Here is a 22,855-nt window from a genome sequence, read left to right as displayed (position 1 = left end):
AAACTAGGTCAGCATTTGCTCTCTCTCCTGTATTGGTTTTGCAGTCTTTTAACCTGACAGTCTCTCATCCATTGCTGCTGGCACAAAAGTGGTTGCGGAGATAGCATCAAATCTCAGTGTGTAATGGGGTGCTGTCGCTGTTGTTTTTGTTTAGAGTGAAATATGCAACCCCTTGGAGTTCAAACACAAAAGGTAGCCCTGACCTCCCAGGGTACTGATGTTGATGAATGGGTAGATCCAATCCAAAAAAAAAAAAAAGGCCAAGGGCTCAGCTCTAACCTCAGGAAATTCAGACTTATGTTACAAAGCAAGTTCAGTGGGCTCTTTCATCAACATAGAGCAGCTGAAGTTTAAAGAAAAGGAGGACTTGTGGCACCTTAGAGACTAACAAATTTATTTGAGCATAAGCTTTTGTGAGCTACAGCTCACTTCATTGGATGCAACTCCTTTGGTTCCATCCCATATGGGTGTGATTGAAAAGGGAACTGTTTAAATGCAGGAGAATTTGGCCAAAGAGTATCAGACAAAAAATGTACAAATTAATCATGAGTTCCATTTTATTTGTATGTGGTTAGTTAATGTGGGGCTCCTGCTAATCTTGTCAAAACCCTGAGGCTCTCTGATTATTATTGTCTTTGCACCTTTCTAACCGAAGGGCATGTCTACACTACGGGTACTACAGCAATACAGCTGCAGCACTGATGTAGTGTAAATGCTTCCTGCATTGACAGGGTTTTTTTTTCATAGATGGAAGTAATCCGCCTCCCTGAGTGGTGGTAGCTACATCGACGGAAGAATTATATATCGGGTGAGATTGGCTAAGCTATGGTGCTCAGGGGGTTGAATTTTTGACACTCCTGAGTGATGTAGCCAGGTTGATCTAAATGTTAAGTACAGACCAGGACTAAGAAACCCGACATTGCAGACGCCACCATTGTAATCAGAGCTGGCCTTTGAAGCTGGCAAAGTCCATGCTGTGCTTAAACTCCTGTTGATTTCATGTGGAATTTGCCATTGAAGGATTTGGGCTGTTCTGCACCTCACAGGATTGGACCCTAGAACAGCAGCAAAAGTTTAAACTCATTTTTCCCCGAACCTATTCACAGCAATAGAGGAATGAAATTCAATGTCAGAGGGTCATCTAAATGCTGACATTATTATACTTCAACTCTCCTTTGGAAGGATTAACTCCCCATATTATTATAGGGTAGGTTCAGGTGATGTCTACGCTACCACTTATGTCAACAAAACTTATATCACTCAGGAGTGTGAAAAAACACCCCCTCTAAGCAAGATAAGTTTGGCCAGCACAAGCACTTGTGTGCACAGCGCTATGTCAGTGGGAGAGCTTCTCCTGCCAACACAGCTACTGCCGCCTAGTGAGCCAGTTTTGTTATGTTGTTGGGAGAGCTCTCTTCCATTGGCATAAAGCGGCTACACAAGTGATTTTAAGGCGGCGCACCTGCATTGGTACAGCTGTGCCATTGTAAGTTCACTAGTGTAGGCATGGCCTCAGTCTTCCCCCCGGCCTCTTCAGTCCTTGGCCTCTTCTGGGACTTCCAGCAAGTGCATTAATCATGCAGGGTGGATTTGTGATGCAGACATATCTGTTAAGAACTGATTTGATGCTTAGGGCCCATGGAGTTATTCAGGAAGAGCTATTCCTGATTAACTCTTTGTGTAGACACATGTTTTGGAGTAAGGGTGCCTTGTTCCTGTGTAGCTTAATGCACTGTGAAAGTGGATTGATGTTCCTGAATAACTCCATATGTACACAAGTCCTTAGTTTTATATTTTAGAACTGACTGCGGCGACAGAGCTGATTTTGTTCCAGAAGGCTTGCCTATCCACAAAGTTTAACCAGAATCTGATTTAGAAATCAACTGAGGGCTTTTCTACATGAGAAAGTTACACCAGTTTCACTTAAGGTGTGATTTTTAAATCAATGTAGTTAAACTGCTGCAAATTCCTGTGGGGCACACTCCTTTTAGTTGATTGGGAATAGGTTTAAGCTACCCCCAAATAAGCCACTGTTAAACAGAAATAAGAGTAACCATTCAGGGGGTTTTACTGGCTTAACTAAAATCAGTTTAGAAACTGCTTTAAGTTAAACTGGTGAAGCTTCTCCATATAGACAAGGCCTTTAACTGGTGCAAAAGTTGTGTCTGGACACTCTTCAATTACTATAAACCTGGCTTATAATAAGTGTGGCTTAAACTAATTGGGAACAAGGTTAAACTAAACTGAAATAAGAGTAAGAGTGTCTTACACAGGGCTTTGCACTGATTTATCTAAATCAGTTTAATAACTGATTTAGGTATACCAATGCAAAGCCCTGTGTAAGATTAAAAACTGATTTAAGTTACACTTGTGCAGCTTCTGTGTTCAGGCCTAACTCATCATTATTCACATGATCCCTTCCCAAGCAAAACCGGGCAGAGAGAGACACTGATCAAAATCCAGTGGAGTTTCACTGTGGCCAAAGACTGTGAACATGCACTCCTCTCCCTCAGGGACATTTCTACACTACAATTTTTTGCTGCAGCCATTAGGATAGCACTTGTGCATGTGCATACTTGGCTCCTTGCGTCGACACTGCATGTACTCACCAGCAGCGCTTGTTTCGATGTTAGGTGTGATGCACTATGGCTAGGTATCCCAGTGTGCAACTTACCACTGTCCAGCACACTGTGTTTCAGGAAGTTTTGGCAATGCATGGTGGGGCAGAAATGAAATGTGTAGGGGTGACTGGGACTGTGGGGTCAAGTTCCTATCATGAAACTTTCCCTTCCAATAATGGCCATCTCTAGCCCATAATTTTTGTGCCTCTTTTGAAAATTCCACAGACCTGCGCAGGACTTGTCACTGACTGCCATCTGACAGAAGCATTGAGTCTGCACCACTCTGAAGTATTGTCATAAGCATTGATCCTCCAGTACTTTCAGAGCCACAAGAAGAGCTGTGGGGAACATCACAACTTCCTGGAGGGCAGATGGCTGTGAGACCTAGCAAGAACCAATTCAAGATTGTTGGTGGCAGTCATGGAGCAGTGCTGCTTCTGGGCATGAGAAATGAGCACTAACTGGTGAGATCACCTCATAATTAACGCTACGATTTAGTCACGGATATTTTTAGTAAAAGTCATGGACAGGTCACAGGCAATAAACAAAAATTCACGGACCCGTGACCTGTCCATGACTTGTAGTATAAATACCCCCAACTAAATCTTAGGTGCTCCAGGGTGCTGCAGGTGCTCGGGGGAAGGAGGAGGCGCTCTGGCAGACCCTGTTGCTGCTGCTGCTGGGGGTGCGTGGGGCTTCAGTGTGCCTCCACTGCTGCTGGGGTTCGGGGTGGCGCAAGGCTCTGCCACTGCTGCTGGAGTGGGGGGAGCGGGGGGGCTCAGGGTTCTGCTGCTGCTGCCAGAGATGGGGCAGCCCAGGGTGTGCTGCTGCTCCCAGACCGCTTCTCTGGGACCAGCAGCCTTGGGCTCCCCAAGCAACGGTCGGTACGGCTGGCCTCAGGCTGCCTCAGCTGCTCAGGCGGCTCTGGAGTCAGCCACACTGGCCACTGCAGAGGTCCCGGAAAGTCACAGATTCTGTGACCTCCATGAAAGACTCACAGCCTTAGTCATAATGAAGGCTTGGGATGACGAGCAGAGACTGCAGAACTTTTGGATGTTCAAGGCCACATTCCTGGATCTGTCTGCTGAGCTCACTACAGCCCTTCAGCACAGGGACACCAGACAGAGAGCTGCACTGACAGTGGAGGAGTGTCTGGCAATTGCACTGTGGAAACTTGCAATGCTAGATTGCTACTGGTCAGTGGGAAATCATTCTGGTGTTGGAAAATCCACTTTGAGGACTGTTGTCATGCAAATGTAGAGTGCTATGAATTGTGTCCTGCTATGCAGGACGGTACTCTCAGTAGTGTGCAGGACATAATGGATGAATTTGCAGCAATGGAGTTCCCAAATTGCAATGGGGTGATAGATGGCACGCATATCCCTATTTTGGCACCAGACTACCTTGCCACAGAGTATAGAGTACATCAACAGAAAGGACTAGTTTTCTATGGTTATGCAAATGCTGGTGGATCACTGGAGATGCTTCATGGACATCAGTGGTGGCTGGTCAGGAAAGGCACATGATGCTCCAATCTTTAAGAACACAGGACTTCAGTAATCCACAAGCAGGGATTTTCTTTCCCAACTAAAGAATTCCCATTGGGAATGTTGAAATGCCAATAGTGATCCTGGGGGACCCATCCTGCTGCTTATTTCCCTAGCTTATGAAGCTGTACACTGGCCACCGCAACCAAGAAAAGATTCAACTACCAGTTCAGCAGGTGTAGAATGACAGCTGAATGTTCTTTTGACAGAATGAAGAGGTGCTGGCGTTGTTTACTCACAAGATTGGATCTCAGTGAAAACCATATTCCAAGGGTTATAACTGCCTGCTGTGTCCTGCATAATATCTGTGAAGCAAAGAGGGAAAAGTTTCTGTTGGTGTGGAGGGCAGAGGTGGAGTGGCTCTCTGCTGAGTTTGAAAAACCAGACATAAGGGGTATCAGAAGAGCTCAACTGCTCGGGGGGAGGGGGGGCTCTGAAAGACTATTTTAATAGCAAGCCACAATAATGAGGTGTGATGGACTGTGCGCTACCTGAATCTGCAGTTTAGGGGCCTGGGTTAGGAATTGTTTGGTGCTTGGTGCAAGTCCATGAATATAACATGGACAATGCATCTATTCATTTTGTGGTGCTTGCTGGACATTTATGATTATTACACTGTTTTTGTTGCTGATCCTACGAGTTATGTCAACAACTAAGAGGGTACTTTCACCACTACCAGGCATTCTGCAGCATATGTCGGGAACTAATAAAGATTAATTAATTTTCAAACAGTAGAGTTTATTGACTAACGAAAATACTTCAGAAATGGTGTGCAAGTTAAAACCTTAATAAATATATGGAACAGAGCTTAAAGAAGGGGAAGGAATGTTCATGTCCAGTTTAGCTACACATACACTATGAGAGCCACAGCTGACGTATGTGAAACCATGGTTGTCCTTCATGTCCCCCAGGATGGAGGGGTAGGCTGGAGATGTGGCCTCTGATGTCAGATGGAATGTTGAGGGGGCGTATAAGGAGCTTCTATACTAGAGTTGTTCATAGACTGCAAAGGGGGGCAAGATTAGGATTGTTGAACCTATTGGTCCACAAGAGTCTGCAGCATCTGTGTTTGCTGTCGGAGAAGGCCCATTATGTCCTGGTGCTTCTCCCTCTCCATTTCCTGCTGGGACTCCTGGGCCTGTCTCCTATCTGCTCTTTCTTTCTCCAGGTTGTATGCAACATTCACCCTCCAGGACCTATGCTTCTATGGTCTGATGCAGCACTGAACATGTATTCCCGAGTCCTCTTCTTGATCCTCCTTATCTAGCTCAGGTTTTCTGTGGGTGTGGAGGGGAGACCCTCAACACCACAGGGGCAGCAGCTGCAGATAGTCACAGCAGAAAGCAAAACTTAAGATTCCAAACTCTCTTTCATTCCTCCCTAAAGTTTTAAATGAGATACGCTTATTGCCCCTTCTGTTTGGGAGTCCTTGTGCATGGTGCCACCCGCAGCACCAACCATGGTAAGTATGGCCCACCAGGGGTGAGGAAAATTAGGAGGGAATTGTTCGGTTGCATGAACCTATGAATATAGGACACCGGCACCAAATGCTGGCACCATTTTCTACAGGTGTTGATGATTTTATCTGATATCTCACTCCTGAGAGCAACAGATGCACAGAGAGGAAAGCTGCTGCTGGCATCCAGAAGCTGCTCAGGCCTGTATGTGGCTAGCCTGTGTATGGCAATGGTGCTGAAGTTATCATTGATTGGTGTGGGAAAGTGTCCTATCATGGAGGAAGAAATGAGGCTGCCAGCCCTAGAGACCTTCAGGAGAGGACTGCAGAGTTCCTCCATGGAAGTTTTATCTAGATCTCTCAGGAGGATTCAAGGGACATCCCTATCTAGGTTATCAAACTGCTCCACTTGCCCCACCCCCCACACTCCCTGCCTAACTATGCAGGGGAATTGTGATAAATGAAGAGGGGAGGGGTAGCTCCCTTTTATGGACACACAGCCAGCCAGTTAGCTATAAAACCCCTCTTAGTAGCTGTTCTCTACTTGCTTTACCTGTAAAGGGTTAAAAAGTCTCCCTGCTATGCATAGGTAAAAGAAAGGAGTGAGCACCTGACCAAAAGAGCCAATGACTGTGCCTAATAGGGTACAAAATGTGAGCGAACATTTTGCAAACAGCAAAAATTAAGATGTTTGTACACCAATGCGAGGAGTCTAGGTAACAAAATGGAGGAACTAGAGCTACTGGTGCAGGAAGTGAAACCAGATATTATAGGGATAACAGAAACATGGTGGAATAGTAGTCATGACTGGACTACAGGTATTGAAGGGTATGTGCTGTTTAGGAAAGACAGAAACAAAGGTAAAGGGGGTGGAGTAGCATTGTATATCAACGATGAGTTAAAATGTAAAGAAATAAGAAGCGATGCAATGGATAAGACAGAGTCCGTCTGGGAAAAAATTACATTGGGGAAGAAAACTAGTAAAGCCTCTCCTACGATAGTGCTTGGGGTGTGCTATAGACCTCCGGGATCTAATTTGGATATGGATAGAGCCCTTTTTAATGTCTTTAATAAAGTAAATACTAATGGAAACTGCGTGATCATGGGAGACTTTAACTTCCCAGATATAGACTGGAGGACCAGTGCTAGTAATAATAATAGGGCTCAGATTTTCCTAGATGCAATAGCTGATGGATTCCTTCATCAAGTAGTTGCTGAACCGACTAGAGGGGATGCCATTTTAGATTTAATTTTGGTGAGTAGCGAGGACCTCATAGAAGAAATGGTTGTAGGGGACAATCTTGGCTCAAGTGATCATGAGCTAATTCAGTTCAAACTAAATGGAAGGATTAACAAAAATAAATCTGCAACTAGGGTTTTTGATTTCAAAAGGGCTGACTTTCAAAAATTAAGGAAATTAGTTAGGGAAGTGGATTGGACTGAAGAACTTATGGATCTAAAGGTAGTTGAGGCCTGGGATTACTTTAAATCAAAACTGCAGAAGCTATCGGAAGCCTGTATCCCAAGAAAGGGGAAAAAATTCATAGGAAGGAGTTGTAGACCAAGCTGGATGAGCAAGCATCTTAGAGAGGTGATTATGAAGAAGCAGAAAGCATACAGGGAGTGGAAGATGGGAGGGATCAGCAAGGAAGGCTACCTAATTGAGGTCAGAAGATGTAGGGATAAAGTCAGAGAGGCTAAAAATCGAGTAGAGTTGGACCTTGCAAAGGGAATTAAAACCAATAGTAAAAGGTTCTATAGCCATATAAATAAGAAGAAAACTAAGAAGGAAGAAGTGGGGCCGCTTAACACTGAGGATGGAGCGGAGGTTAAAGATAATCTAGGCATGGCCCAATATCTAAACAAATACTTTGCCTCAGTCTTTAATAAGGCTAAAGAGGATCTTGGGGATAATGGTAGCATGACAAATGGGAAGGAGGATCTAGAGGTAGATATTACCATATCAGAGGTAGAAGCGAAAATGAAACAGCTTAATGGGACTAAATCGGGGGGCCCAGATAATCTTCATCCAAGTATATTAAAGGAATTGGCACCTGAAATTGCAAGCCCATTAGCAAGAATTTTTAATGAATCTGTAAACTCAGGAATAGTACCGAATGATTGGAGAATTGCTAATATAGTTCCTATTTTTAAGAAAGGAAAAAAAAGTGATCTGGGTAACTACAGGCCGGTTAGTTTGACATCTGTAGCATGCAAGGTCCTGGAAAAAATTTTGAAGGAGAAATTAGTTAAGGACATTGAAGTCAATGGTAAATGGGACAAAATACAACATGGTTTTACAAAAGGTAGATCGTGCCAAACCAACCTAATCTCCTTTTTTGAAAAAGTAACAGATTTTTTAGATAAAGGAAATGCAGTGGATCTAATTTACCTAGATTTCAGTAAGGCATTTGATACCGTGCCACATGGGGAATTATTAGTTAAATTGGAGAAGATGGGGATCAATATGAACATCAGAAGGTGGATAAGGAATTGGTTAAAGGGGAGACTGCAACGGGTCCTACTGAAAGGCGAACTGTCAGGTTGGAGGGAGGTTACCAGTGGAGTTCCTCAGGGATCGGTTTTGGGACCAATCTTATTTAATCTTTTTGTTACTGACCTTGGCACAAAAAGTGGGAGTGTGCTAATAAAGTTTGCAGATGATACAAAGCTGGGAGGTATTGCCAATTCGGAGAAGGATCGGGATATTATACAGGAGGATCTGGATGACCTTGTAAACTGGAGTAATAGTAATAGGATGAAATTTAATAGTGAGAAGTGTAAGGTTATGCATTTAGGGATTAATAACAAGAATTTTAGTTATAAGTTGGGGACGCATCAATTAGAAGTAACGGAAGAGGAGAAGGACCTTGGAGTATTGGTTGATCATAGGATGACTATGAGCTGCCAATGTGATATGGCTGTGAAAAAAGCTAATGCGGTTTTGGGATGCATCAGGAGAGGCATTTCCAGTAGGGATAAGGAGGTTTTAGTACCGTTATACAAGGCACTGGTGAGACCTCACCTAGAATACTGTGTGCAGTTCTGGTCTCCCATATTTAAAAAGGATGAATTCAAACTGGAGCAGGTACAGAGAAGGGCTACTAGGATGATCCGAGGAATGGAAAACTTGTCTTATGAAAGGAGACTTAAGGAGCTTGGCTTGTTTAGCCTAACTAAAAGAAGGTTGAGGGGAGATATGATTGCTCTCTATAAATATATCAGAGGGATAAATATAGGAGAGGGAGAGGAATTATTTAAGCTCAGCACCAATGTGGACACAAGAACAAATGGGTATAAACTGACCACCAGGAAGTTTAGACTTGAAATCAGACGAAGGTTTTTAACCATCGGAGGAGTGAAGTTTTGGAATAACCTTCCAAGGGAAGCAGTGGGGGCAAAAGATCTATCTGGTTTTAAGATTCTACTCGATAAGTTTATGGAGGAGATGGTATGATGGGATAATAGGATTTTGGTAAGTAATTGATCTTTAAATATTCAGGGTAAATAGGCCAAATCCCCTGAGATGGGATATTAGATGGATGGGATCTGATTTACTATAGAAAACTCTTTCCTGGGTATCTGGCTGGTGAATCTTGCCCATGTGCTCAGGTTTTGGCTGATTGCCACGTTTGGGGTCGGGAGGGAGTTTTCCTCCAGGGCAGATTGGAGAGGCCCTGGAGGTTTTTTTTGCCTTTCTCTGTAGCATGGGGCATGGTTGACTGGAGGGAGGCTTCTCTGCTCCTTGAAGTTTTGAACCATGATTTGAGGACTTCAATAGCTCAGACATGGGTGAGGTTTTTCATAGGAGTGGTGGGTGAAATTCTGTGGCCTGCGCTGTGCAGGAGGTCGGACTAGATGATCAGAGTGGTCCCTTCTGACCTTAGTATCTATGAATCTATGAATCTATGAATCAATGGGAAGGCTAGAACTTTTTAAAATTGAGAAACAACTTCCCCTTTGTCTGTCTGTGGTTGTTCTCCTGGGAAGAGGGGGACAGAGCAACTATGCTGTAAAAAGCTTGGGCCAGGTATGAAAAATCATCAGATCATACCTAGAAACTACTCATTTGAAACCCCAGATATATAAGTAGATCAGGAAATGTCTAGGAAGACGCAATTAGGTTTATCTCTTATTTCTTTATGGCTTGTGGATTCCTCTGTGATAACCACAGGTGCTTTTGGTTTGCTTGTAACCCTTAAACTGGAGCTCAAGAAAGCTATTCTTGATGCTTAATCCTTGTACTGTATTTGTTCTTTTTAAATCTAGCAATAGCCTGAGTTTTTCATATGTAATTTCTGTCTTTCTTTTTAAATAAAATTAATCTTTTTTAAGAACAGGATTGTAGTTCTGTGTCTTAAGAGGTCTGTGCATGTTTTTTTTTAAAATTAGCTGGTGGCAACAGCTGATTCTTTTTTTTCTTTTCTTTCTCAGCTTTTCCCTGGTCGGGGGCAGGGTGGGGGGGGAAGGGCTTGTGGGTATCCCACAGGAAGGAATTCCCAAGTGAACCTTCCTGGTCTCTCAAAGGGGTTCTGCACTTGGGTGGTGGCAGCATCTACCAACCCAAGGTCAGAGAAAAGCTGTAACCTTGGGAGTTTAATACAAGCCTGGAGTGGTCAGTATTAATTTTTAGAGTCCTTATGGGCCCCCATCTTCTGCACTCAAAGGGCCAGAGCGGGGAATCAGCCTTGAGAGGAATGAAAAGTAGATAACAAGGCTACCTCTCCGTTGTGCCTCTGCCTCTTGTTGTATGAGTAAATTAATGAAGTTTATAGCTGTGTCTTGCTAAGTTGGGGGTGCCATCACTGAAATGGGAAATAAATTTACACACTTACCTGAGGTTCCTTCCCCTACCTAGAGCTCACCTGTGCTTGACTGCTGGGACTAACTGAAGTGCGGTGGAATTTCAAACAGGTCCTGGTTCATGGCATAGCTGGACCCCCTCAATTGCATGTCCCCAATCCTCCTCCTTTTTCTCCTCCACCTCCTGCTTCCAGTCCATGGCAAGGGTCTGTGGCTCAGGCTCCTGAAAGGTATCCATGGTGGCATGCAGAGTGTTGGTTAGGTCTCCATCAAGTATGGCATGCACCTTGCTGCAAAAGCAGCAACTCTGCAGTTTGGCATGGGATTGACTGCTGGCCTCCCTGGCCCTCTGATGTGCTTGTCACAGTTTCTTCTCTTTTATGCGACACTGTTGCTCGTCCCTGTGATACTCCTTCTCCTGCATCCCTCATGTGGTCTGCTCGTTGGTGTCCATGCTTCTATGGCTGGTCCACATTTGTGTTTGCACAGCCTCTTCTCCCCACAGGCCCAGGAGATCCAATATCTAGACCAGAGCATGTCTGGAGTGTATAGCCAGCATTATCAGCTGGGCAGTTGCACACAACAATGGAGAGCTGCAAGGTGGGCTTGCCAAGATGGGCAATAAGGAAAAGCAGTTAAAAATGTATGGGGTTTTAAAGGTGTGGGGGGGCTCTGTGATGCTTGGGCAGTGGAGTTCACAACTGTGACCAGAGCGATCAGTGTTAGGCATTGTGGGACAGCTGCTGGAGGTCTGTTAAGTCAACATAGGCAACACAGTATCTATATTTATGCTGTGTTGGCATCAGCACATTGACCCTGGCTCAATGCCACTCAGGGAGGTGGTGTTACCATGTTGGTGTAATGGAGAGCTTACATCAGAGGGAGACAAATAAGTATTGGCACATGCTCAACTAGGTTGATGCAAGGCAACTTATATCAATCTAACTTCATAGGATAGAACAGGCTTTGGTACATGGGATTAGCACCCCTACTGGCAGTGGAAGACCTAAATCCTTAGTAGCAAGTGGGAAGCATATTGGCTAATGTATTTTTAAATCAAATAATTACTTCCTGTGGACTAAAGAGGCAAAAAATCTTCTATAATTCATCATTTTATTTTTAACAGCATCTGCTTGATAAGTGTGAAAGAGTGGTTTCTAGAAAGGCGGTTAATATTTTGAGAATCTGTTTGGCCAGCATGCACTATGTATCTTCATAAACCCAGAAACCGAGCTGCACCTCAGTGCTCATTTTTCTTCCTCTCTATTGAAATATATAGCTAGAAAGGAAATCACTCAGGAAAGAATTCAGAATAAAGATTCATGATAGCAGAGCTCTCACGCTGCAATGGTGAGGATTGTGCCAGCACAGCTGGATATTGATATGATTGGAAAGAAGAATCATCAGAAGGGTCACAGTCTTTTTTTTTTTTTTTTTTGAGATCAGAAGCAATGTGTCTTCAAATATCAGTGTTCCCTATGGGGTTCCTCATAGATTTCTCCATGAAGGCCAAAACTTAATGAGCTCATTTGACAGAGGATTACCAGAGGATGCTGGTATTGGCAGGGTAACATGAACATGAGGAGTTGACCAGATGTTGATGTCACCTACTGTGTTAAACAATAATCTGAAGAATACACAGGTAGGGCCCACAACGGTGGCACAATCCAGTCCAAGGGAGCACTACATAACCCTAAATGCTTTACTTTGTAAATGTAAAGAGGGATTTGCATCTATTAATTTTAATTGTGGTGTTGGCAGCGGCGGGGAAGGGGAAGAGTTAGCCAGGGAAGAAAAGAGTGAGGAAGATTGAGGTAAAATTGAAGTGCAGAAATCAGTGTGGTCTTGAATGAACCTGGATTCAGTTTAAAACACGTTAAGCCTTTGTTCAATATTCAAATAAAAATGTCATTTTTATAGCTATGAGAACATTGAGCAGGGGAGAATGAGATATATTCTTATGGACAGAGCAAAGTACCAGGAATTCATGGAATACAAAAATAATATTACAATAGATGGACTTTTATATTCTGTGATGTTGCTTTCTTACATCTTCAAAGCAAACCTTTTCCTAAAAAATCCCCAAAGAATCTGCTTTTTGGAAGGTTGAATGTTTGGGTCTCCAAATACTATGCCAATGGCAACAGCACCACAGAAATGCCAGTAACTAAATAGACACAATGGGGTATGCAACTATAATGCAGGGTATTCAGGCAAGATCTATCTATCAATCCCAGTGAAATAACAACAACAAATAACACATTTCTGTTCTGCAGTGTATGCTGCATAACCAAACAATCTGAATGAGCGTCATCTGACATTCTTGTATTCATATCCTTTTCAGCACCTTACACAAATTGAATGAATAGGAGATTAAACTAGTGGAGAGATCTGCTGAATTTGCAGAAACAAAAGAGATTTGTTGCCAAAAAATTGGAATGCAATTCCCCATATAATAGGTAGCCACCCTATATCTCAGAGGGCATTTAGCAGAAGCCAGCACATCATCATGCAAGCAACTAGATACTGTCAGCAGCTGTTGAGATAATACGGAAGTTGGTTTTAGTTCCTTGATTGCAATTCAGTTAGCTGAAGTTGCTAATTGTTGCCCAGTGTAGGCATCCGTTATTCCAGTGGTAGAAAGCTGCTCATTAGTTGCAATTTGATTTGATCTTTGCCACTACAGAATTAGAATGAGAGGCGAGTGCATGCTAATTGTCTTTTAGCTCTGTCAATGCAGACTAATATTGACTAATATTGATTGAGTTGGATACAACCCTCTTCTTTCCCTCCTAATTTTTCTCCTAAGAAGTGAGTAAATCTGTTCAGCCATAAGATAACACACTGAAAAGGGTCCTGCTTCCAGACCACTGCCAGTTCAGACAATGATGGCTTTGCCTAATTTAGTATACTCATTTATTTTGTGAAACAGCCTTACCAAATGAAATCTCTGTGTTTTTGGTTTTTATCCCTGCATACAGTGTCTACACAAGGCAATGCATTTAGACTTTTTGTCTCAGTTAAATATTTTGTGTTCTAGTGTGCATTTTGGAAGCTCTTGCCCACTAAATGGGGGAGAGACAGCACAGACAGGGACATGGCCTCCTTTATATTGGTTACATTGTGGACCAGTGAGCAAAAATTGGCTATGGTACTGTTTTGATAATTAACAAATACTACTGAAAGATCATTGGTTTGAGTGAAGAATCATTAAAGACAACTAAAACAATCTTTCAGCAGCACTTCGCCCCCCACCACTCTGTATCTTCTGAATTAAGTTCTTGTTATCCTCCAGGGTCTTTATTTGGGGTGCATTAAACCAAGTCATCTAAAAGAGACAAAAGAAGTGAGCTTTTCTGTATGGTCCATTCACTGTGAGCAAATTGAAATACGGCGACCGTGTCGCCTTATTCATGGTTGTGATGCAAGAGGCCAAAAGGTTTAAATGTGCTCAGAGTAACACTTACCCAGCTATCTAGGTCATTGATGAGGATGGACCAGTTCCAGTTTAGTCGGTATAGAAATGTAATGGTGAATCATAGGCCTTATTTACATGGAGGAAACTGTACAGCATAGATATTCTGTAATAAGTATTCCTCTATAGTATGCTGATCAATTTCCCCCTGCAGACAAGCCCCCACACTTTGCTTTGTTAATGATCATTTCTTGTTAAAATGCAAGTTTCCCAGGCTATCACTCTATTTTGTAGGAAATTTACTTTTGCTCATGAGAAGCCTGGCCTGAAATAAAAACTGACATTGCGGTTGAGAAATTGTGTGTCCATTTGAAAATTTGAAACACATACTGAAATGAAGCTGAGGTCAGACATAAAGCTGCAAAAGTAAGGAAATCATCAGTAGAAGAAGTATAGAATCCCTTACTGAAGGCCCTGTGGGTGAAATCCTGGCCTCATTGAAGTCAGTGGCAAAATACCATTGACTTCAGTAGGGCCAGGCTGTCATTTTTGTACAGAGCCTAGAAAAGGGCCCCAGTGAAGGATTGGGCTCTCTAGGTACTACCACAATAATAAATAATAATGAAATAGAGGAAAAAAATTGTTGGTGCCACTGAGAGGGGAAAAAGAGGAACCGAACAATATGTTTATTAATTTGTACATGGATGGTTATTTAAGTGTGCAGAATACTATTCAAATGGAAATCTTTGTAAACAAAATGTTGTTATGTTTTGTTTGTTAAATGGAATGTATATTTGGAAAGGATTTGTTGTTACCTAGACTAGTCACCATAACTGAAAAACAATTTCAAGACTATACACTACTTTCAATAGTAGCCAGCTATGAGATTTTGCCACACAGTGGTTTTGTTATATCTTTCCCTTTTTTTGGATATTAAACTATATTTCAGTAGAACCCAAAATCTACTTGGTTTTATGCAAGTATTAAGGAAATCACAGGATTTTTGACTAAGGTCAATGGAAAAGAAGGTGACTAGTTATTGAGGAGAGAAAGAAAATATTCAGGTACCGGAAAACACTTCATAGGAACCCTGGTTCTTTGGGGCAGGGAAGGGAGCACATTATCCTTTCTCATTTACTGCAGCAATACCCTATCTACGGTATTTAAAGTTGAGCATTTTCCCACTGAAATCAATGGGATTCTCTCTACCACATTTAGGACTAAGATGCCAGTGTCCAAGGAATAAACTCAGCACCATATACTGCCACAGAAATATGGACATATCCACATGTATTATTTTAATAAAAATAATTTTGCTGCTAGATATAGATATGTTTATATATAAAGGAACCATGTATTGTGGTATTTAGTATCAAATCAATGGAATTTTCCTTCTAGGCTGACAGAGCATCCTAAACTAAGGGCTTGTCTACAAATGGAGTTTTTCCTGTTTGATAAGAGTGCCTTATTCCTGTTTAGCTTGATGCACTTTGAACATGTACTCAGCTTAACAGGAATTTGGCACTCTTATTCTGGAATAAGAGGCTCCACATGTTGAGTTAATCAGGAATGAGTCCGTGTGTGTAGACAGGCCTTAACTTTATTGTATTAGGTATTACATTAACTAACCTTTCTCTCTCAATCTTTTCTCTCTGATCTGTCTGCCAAGACTCTTGTTCAAGCCCTCATTATCTCACATCTCAATTACCGTAATCTCGTCCTCTCTGGCCTGGATGCCAGCCACATTGCCCTTTGCCAAGTCTACTTAAAATGCTTCTGGGTAGGATCTTCTTTGCTCACTACTCTAACCACATCACTCCCATCTTTGTGTCCCTCCCCTGGCTACTTGCACTATCACCTCAAATACAAGCATCTGCCTTTGCCATTAAGGCCCTTCCCCATTTAGCCTCATCCTATCTATTAGATCTACTAACTTGTCCAGACGTTGACCTCCATCTCTTCCCTGCCAGTGATCTCAGCCTCAATCACCCACAGGTCTGATTTCTCTCTCAAGCACCTCTGTGCATTTAGTTCCCTACCTCTCACCATGCAGGGGAAGGTTTATAAACCCCACTCCTTATACCCCTCCCCCATTCTCTTTTTAAAAATCCCTCCTCAAAATCTATTTCCGCTGGGATACCTACACATCACTCCAATCTGGCACTGGTTAGGCAAATGATGAACCATGACTTCTGCTTTTCTACTAACCTCTATTGTTTCACTGTTTCCCCATCTTGACAACCCACACCCACCACATTTGTCTGTTTTGTTCACTGGTTGTGTCCACCTGACAGGTAGATAGTGAGCTCTCTGAGATGGGGACTGTCTCTGACATTTATCCACACGGCACCTAGCACAATAGAGCCCTGATCCTCGGATAAGGTTCCTAGGTGCTACTGTAGTACAAATATATTAATAATAAGTTTTGAAGCCCCTTCCATGAAATCCTGGCACAGTTGTGTGAATTAGGAATCCTGCGATAGCCTTTGCTGGGCATTTCCTTGCTTTCTTGGCATTATGGCTGATCATTTTTAATTGTTGCTTTGTCATTATTTTAGCATTTACCTTCTATTTTTAGTGACAGACCCACTGTTTCCAGAGTGGAATACCACAGGAGCCTTTCAAAGCGGCAGTGGTTAGTAAGCTGTAATAAGCAATACAAAGCAGCTAAGTTTGATTGCCAACTGCTGCCAAAGTACAGTAACAGACCCCTCTAGCAGAATGAGCTCCCAGAGTGTTCCAGTTTCATATATTCCACTAGAATTAGCACAGCAAGTTGTGTAGTGGAACAGCAGCAGAGCAGTTTGAGTACAGAAATATAGATATCAGAGATGGAAAAGACCGACGACTATCATTTACTACACTCCCCTGCAGAAATGTTCCTGGCAGTGAATCGTTTGCACTTTGCATTGTACCATCTGTTTTTTTGTGTTTGCTATGCATTAAGAAGATTTCAATATAGCAGTGACGTGCACTGACTCTAGACCCCTCACTAGACCAGCACAAGATCTAATTAAGTACAGCAATTACAGCCCTGTAATCATTCCTGCATCTTACATGTCTTAGCTATCTAATAATGCAGGCTGTAACAATAACTACAGATCCATGACGAGCTGGGCAAAATAGGGGGAAAATATTTTCTTGGCTATATCGGATATGATGAATTCTGCCAAAATGAACCCTCCTGTCCAGATTCTGCAGCAGGGCAGGAGAGCAGAACCAGCCCCTAGGAATAGCTCCTTCTTCATCAAGGAGTAGCAATGGACGTACCGACAGCCAGACAGGTAGGGGTGTGTGTGTGTGTGCATGCGTGTGCACATATACACACACACAGAGATGGGGCTTTACCATTTAAACTAGAGACACTTGCTGATTGCCGATTGGTGTGCTTCTTTCCCCTACATAATATCTGTTTTACGTCTTTTTAGGCTATAAGATCTTCAGGGCATGGATCTTGTTTTCTTATGTGCTATAGAGATTCTAGCCCAAGGATCTGATTGGGGGGCATTACCACAATATAAATAAACAGCAACAACAACAAATCAACATCAGCCTCTGTATGAACAAACTGTGCCTCTAGCTTCTGGCCTCAAAACATGTCCCCAGTCCCTGATTATTTGCTAATTCTAGTCAAAATTAGCCAAATATTTGCCTGCAGGAGCTCTCTTAGAATGTGGCATGTGATCAGGAAGCCATGCTGCCGATGTTATGCTTCCTGCTCTGTGCCCTGCTGTGACCCCCTAGATACTTGTGCCTGTTTTGAAGATGTGCTTTACCCCTCCATATTTTTTTTTTTTGGCCAATGCTGTTGCTCCTACAAAAGTGCCTCTTTGTTGTGTGGAAAGGTGGCCTTACTCAACTCAGTGTGGGTGAGGTAATATTTTTAATTGGCCCAACATCTGCTGGTGAGAGAGACAAGCTTTCGAGCTGCACCAGGCTCTTCTTCAGACATGAAAGCTTGAATCTCTCACCAACAGGAGCTGATCCAATGAAAGATATTAACTCACCTTCCTTGTCTCTCTAATATCCTGGGACTGAAATGGCTACACCTACACTGTAGAGACCTCAGTGAGCAGTTGCCATTAGAATACAATATAACAAAATGTGATGCAAGCAGATAGATTATAACAAAGTCACTGTTGATGCAATACACTCTTGTCAGATCAAAGTTGATGAGAGATGAGGAAAATATCAAAGTATATAGCAAACCTTTCAAAGAAAGGAAAATGCAGTCAGTTATAAACTATGAATAGGTATACACTATGTAAATGTGACACATCAAACACTCGTCTGGCATAGTATGTATTGGTAATGAAAGGGAAATACATGGTAAATTGTGAATCAAATCGATCAGTTTTGCTTTGATGTAAAAAAAAAGATGAACTAATTTTGGCTTTATTACTTGGAATGAAGACTCCTAATTATAGCCTATCCTTCCAAAAAGTGCAATCAGAATGGTCTCTGCCTCCCTTCTGAATATAAAGAATTGGCTCAACCAATCAAAGAACCAAAATTTATACCATGTGACCTCTCACCAATTAACCTAACTAAAAATTAAGCAAATATTAGCTGCAAGATTTTCAGTGAAAATATGTCACAAAACTGCACTTTTTAAAAATGTGCAACATTTTGAAAAAAACCCACAATTTTACATAAGTTTTGCTATTGTGAAAACAAGCAAAATTCAGTGACAAACGTTTTGCAAATATTCTACTCAGCTATTTATTATGCAGTAACCACAGCACCCTGATATATCAGTTTTCAAAACATTACAAGCTAGTTCTATTGGCTAACTGGTAGCAAGACACTACAGAAAATCCCCTTTTTCAGGATTGAACTTGTTAGGCCAAATAGTCTGGTGGTACAAATGGGTGAAAATCCAGTGGTGTCATTGGATATAAGTCCAATTACAGTAGCAGAATGTTTAGCCTGTTGAGTATGTATCAATGTTATGGCAGCTGAAAATTGGACTAGGACCTCTGTGGTCTGTAAGCAGCAGCTGTATCATGATCCAAAAGAGAACCTCCTTCTGGCCCAGTCAGAGAATCAGTGCTAAACTTGCTCAGCTGGAAACTTCTCTTTGCATATTTTTCAGTCCACATGAAAGAGCATCAACTCCTGTTGCTTTGCAGACTGATCATGCAGAATGCTTTATATTGCAACTATTGGATCTGATCCTTCTTCCCTTTGAAGTCAAAATAAAAAAAATCTCAAGACTCTGAGGGTAGCAGCATCGGAATGATCATTAGTAACTTTCTCTTTTTGTAGCATCCAATTTAAAGGCTGCAGTCATGGTAATTTTTATACATGTGCTTTCAAATTTGTATACCTTTTTATACTCATCCTTAAAGGCCTTAATACAATTTATTTGTAACTCACACAATGTAGCCTTCCTCATTTCAGAGTCCGAGATTTTGTCCTGTCCACATTATAGACTAATTCACTGTAAACATTTTATGGGCAAAAAGTAATCTGTTTTTGGTCTAGCAAGGTAAAATAAAAGTATTGCAAAGCCTTGAGAATTTTTCCCCTCTTGCTACAGCTCTATAAATCAAAAATTGATTAAGTTGTTTCTTTACATGATGCTACTGGTATATTCTGCTCAAGGAGGCAATATGTTTTCCTTTTATGGCACTTTTCTATTTACTATGTGCCTTGCATTCTTTGTCTCCTAATTCCTTGGCTATTTCATTTTTGGTTTTCTCATTATTTTGCCATTCAGAAATGTTAATAGTGTCAGGAGACCCTCCAAAGGTTAGAGGTTCAGTTCAATTTGGATTAGCACCCATAAATTATCCAAACCAAGTCTGTAATATATAGCTGGAAATATCATGAGAAAATGTGTTCCTATGAGATTTCTAGCTAAATTTTGCAGACTCATGAGGATTTTGATAAGCTTTGGATAATCCTCTAGGCTATTAGGTGTTTATCTGGACAGAACCCAAATTCTAAATCCTTTGCAGTTTGTCCATGGCTTATTCTACCACTATAATCTAATGGACTTTTTGACCACTCAAGCCCCTAGCTGAGGACCTTTTAGAATGTGAACAGTGCCCTTCAACTATGAAATGCTAAAGGTCTTTGATGGTTAGTCAGGATTAGCTTTGGAGGGAAGGTGGTCACAAACTATGGTCCTTTAACATTTAGGGCTCATCTACAGTTACAGCGCTGCAGCAGCACAGCTGCCTGCACTCCTGTAGTGCTTAGTGAAGACGCTACCTATGCTGATGGGAGAGCTTCTCCCATTGGCATAGTTAATCCACCGCCCCGAAAGATGGTAGCTATGATGATGGGAAAAGCCTTCCTGTAGACTTAGTACTGTCAACACTATTGGGGGTGGGTGTCAAGTCGGTATAACTACATCACTCAGTGGGGTGGAAAATCCACATCCCTAAGCAATGTAGTTATACCAACATAAGTTGCTCGTGTAGACCAAGCGTTACTGAGAGTTTTGTTATAATTTCTTGTTTGTTTTTCTGCCATTGAATGAGCTGTTTTTGTTACGCCATTTGCTTGGTTTCATATGTTCATTAACTATTTTTGTGCTTAATTGTGTATTTTAATTCTTTCTTCTATATGTTACCTTTTAAAACACAATAACTTAAAGAAGCCTGTTATTGGACTTTGAGTATGCCAGTGTCAAACTGGCATTATCAAATTTTTCATCAAAAAGGCCAACAAGGCTCAGAAATTATGATGATTGTTTCCGATAAGTAGACACATGATGAGAAGTGCTTCTCCATCCCCACGATGATCATTCACTGGAATTCTTTTTGAAAGCCTTAACACAGGTGCTAAGGACTGAACAGACATGCATGGAGAGTGACCTACCTGTTCACCCTAGAAGTAGTCCTTTGGATCAGTTTTGAGGCAAGCAGGTGGAAGGATGTGAGGGGAGCTTGAACTGCCACTGTTTATGTTGTCCCTGAGAATAGAGAAAATAGAGAAATTCAGGAATGTTAATCTGTAATTTTACGCAGCACTACATTGACTTTTAAGTTCATCTATGTATATGTATAAAGTTTAAGGATATTCAGTATGAACCGTAATGGTTCTTAGCAAAATGGATCACTAAATATACAGTGGAGTCGCATCTTATGCGGGGGTTAGGTTCTAAAGTCAGTGCATAAGGCAAAAATTGCATATACTCAAAATTACACTTGAAAATCCCTTAAATTGCTCATAAAGTACAGTATACTGTACATGATTATGTATACAACCCTGTACAGTAATATGTATAAAGGTATAATGTATACAGTAATGTATAGTATATAATAAAGAGTACATATGCAAAATATAATTTTACACTACTGTATTTTTAATTACAGGGGATAATTACAGGGGATCATCAGAGCTTGATGTCAATCCAGGAGACGGAGGTGACAGAGCTTGGGTGACGGAGAGCGAGTCGTAGATGAAGTGGTTCACTCTGGTTCAGCTCGAGAAGTTGATTGCGTAGGCTCATCTGCTGCTGGTTGGTTTTCCATGAAAAACATGGTGATCGACAACTGTCACTGTTGTCTCTTGAGCTGCTCAAACATTTCTTGATACGGTCTCAAATCGTCCGTAATAATACATGTGATTTTGAGGCTTCGTTCCATAGAGAGATCGTATTCAGGAATTAAATCATTCAAGTGTTTTGCTGCTTGGAACACTTCAGCAAATTTATGAAGATTCCAACTTGCTGGCTCTTCCTGTTTGTCGTCATAATCTTTGTCTTCTGGAGATGATTTTATCAGTTCCTCTAACTCTTCGTTAGTCAATGTTTCTCTATGGCTCTCAATTAATTCTTCAATTTCTTCCTCAAGGATGTTGATGAAGCCATCACCACCCACTTGTGTGGCCACCTGAACAATGTGTTTCACTTCTTTGTCAATGGTCTGGAAACCCTTAAAATCATTCACACATTCTTTCCATAGGTTTCACCAACATGCATTGACTGTTTCAGGTTTGATTGCATCCAATGCCTGTTTAATATAAGTGATGCAATCGGCAATGTTGAAGAACTTCCAACACTCCATCACATTAAGATTAGGATCAGCATCCATAGCTCTACGTATCCGAGAGAACTTAAATCTCGTTTACATGGCCTTAAAACAGCAAATCATTTCTTGGTTGAGAGGCTGGAGGATGGAGGTGGTATTGTGGGGAAGAAAGAAGACTTCAATGTCGTTATGCACAAGCTGGAGTGCTGCAGCGAGGCCAGGAGCATTGTCTATGATCAGTAACACTCAAAGTCAAGTCCTTTCTTTTTGAGGTACTGCTTGACCTCCAGAACAAAATACTTGTGGAACCAATTCAGAAATAATGCTTCTGTCACCCAAGCCTTTTTATTTAATTGCCAGAACACAGGCAGGAGATTTTTTTTCTTGCCTTTTAGGGCATGGGGATTTGCAGCCCTGTAGAGCAAGCCCGGCTTTATGAAATGCCCAGCTGCATTGCCACAAAACAACACAGTCATGCCGTCTTTAGCTGCTTTGAAGCCAGGGGCTTGTCTTTCTGATTTCAAAGTGTAAGTGTGGCTGTGCATTTTTTTCCAGAAGAGCCCAGTCTCGTCAACATTAAAAACTTTTTCTGAAGATAGCCCTTTTCTTCTATGATTTTCTTTAATTGTTTGGGGTAGGCTTTTGCTGCCTCTTCATTGGCAGATGCAGCTTCACCAGTAGTCTGCATGTTTTTGAGGTTGAAGCGGTTCCTAAAACTGTTAAGCCAACCTTGGCTGGCTTTGAATTCCTTCTCATCAGAAGGCTGTCCCTCTTCGGCAGGAGGTTTGAACAGCGCATAGAGGCTAAGAGCCTTTTCTCGCAACATGTTGCCATTGATAGGCACGTTTACGGCTCATGTCTTCCAGCCATAAGTTTAATGCCTTTTCAGTCTTCACTAAAGTCTTATCATGCACCTGGCTTGTCACCTTAGCAGTTATTGGAGCACTTGATGCCACAGCTTGATGAATTTCTCTCTCTCGAATCTTGATGGCATGGATGCTAGATTCATTGCGGCCATATTTCCATGC

At 41.8% G+C, this 22,855-nt stretch overlaps 1 protein-coding gene across 5 annotated transcripts in view; it reads right to left on the bottom strand.

Annotated features, from left to right (window-relative positions):
* The window catches only part of ST6GAL2 (ST6 beta-galactoside alpha-2,6-sialyltransferase 2), a 275,950-nt gene that overhangs the window by 153,185 nt on the left and 99,910 nt on the right, over positions 1-22,855 (bottom strand). For all 5 annotated transcript variants that reach the window (XM_043509904.1, XM_038377770.2, XM_043509987.1 and 2 more), the window contains one exon: positions 20,674-20,767. The gene's annotated coding sequence lies outside the window, so the exon portion shown is untranslated. The remainder of the gene's footprint in view (positions 1-20,673; positions 20,768-22,855) is intronic.

The sequence above is a fragment of the Dermochelys coriacea genome, chromosome 1 (assembly GCF_009764565.3).
Source record: "Dermochelys coriacea isolate rDerCor1 chromosome 1, rDerCor1.pri.v4, whole genome shotgun sequence".
NCBI classification, from domain to species: Eukaryota; Metazoa; Chordata; order Testudines; family Dermochelyidae; genus Dermochelys; species Dermochelys coriacea.
Note: the sequence above shows the minus strand (reverse complement) of the source record. Positions and strands in the feature narration are given on the sequence as shown.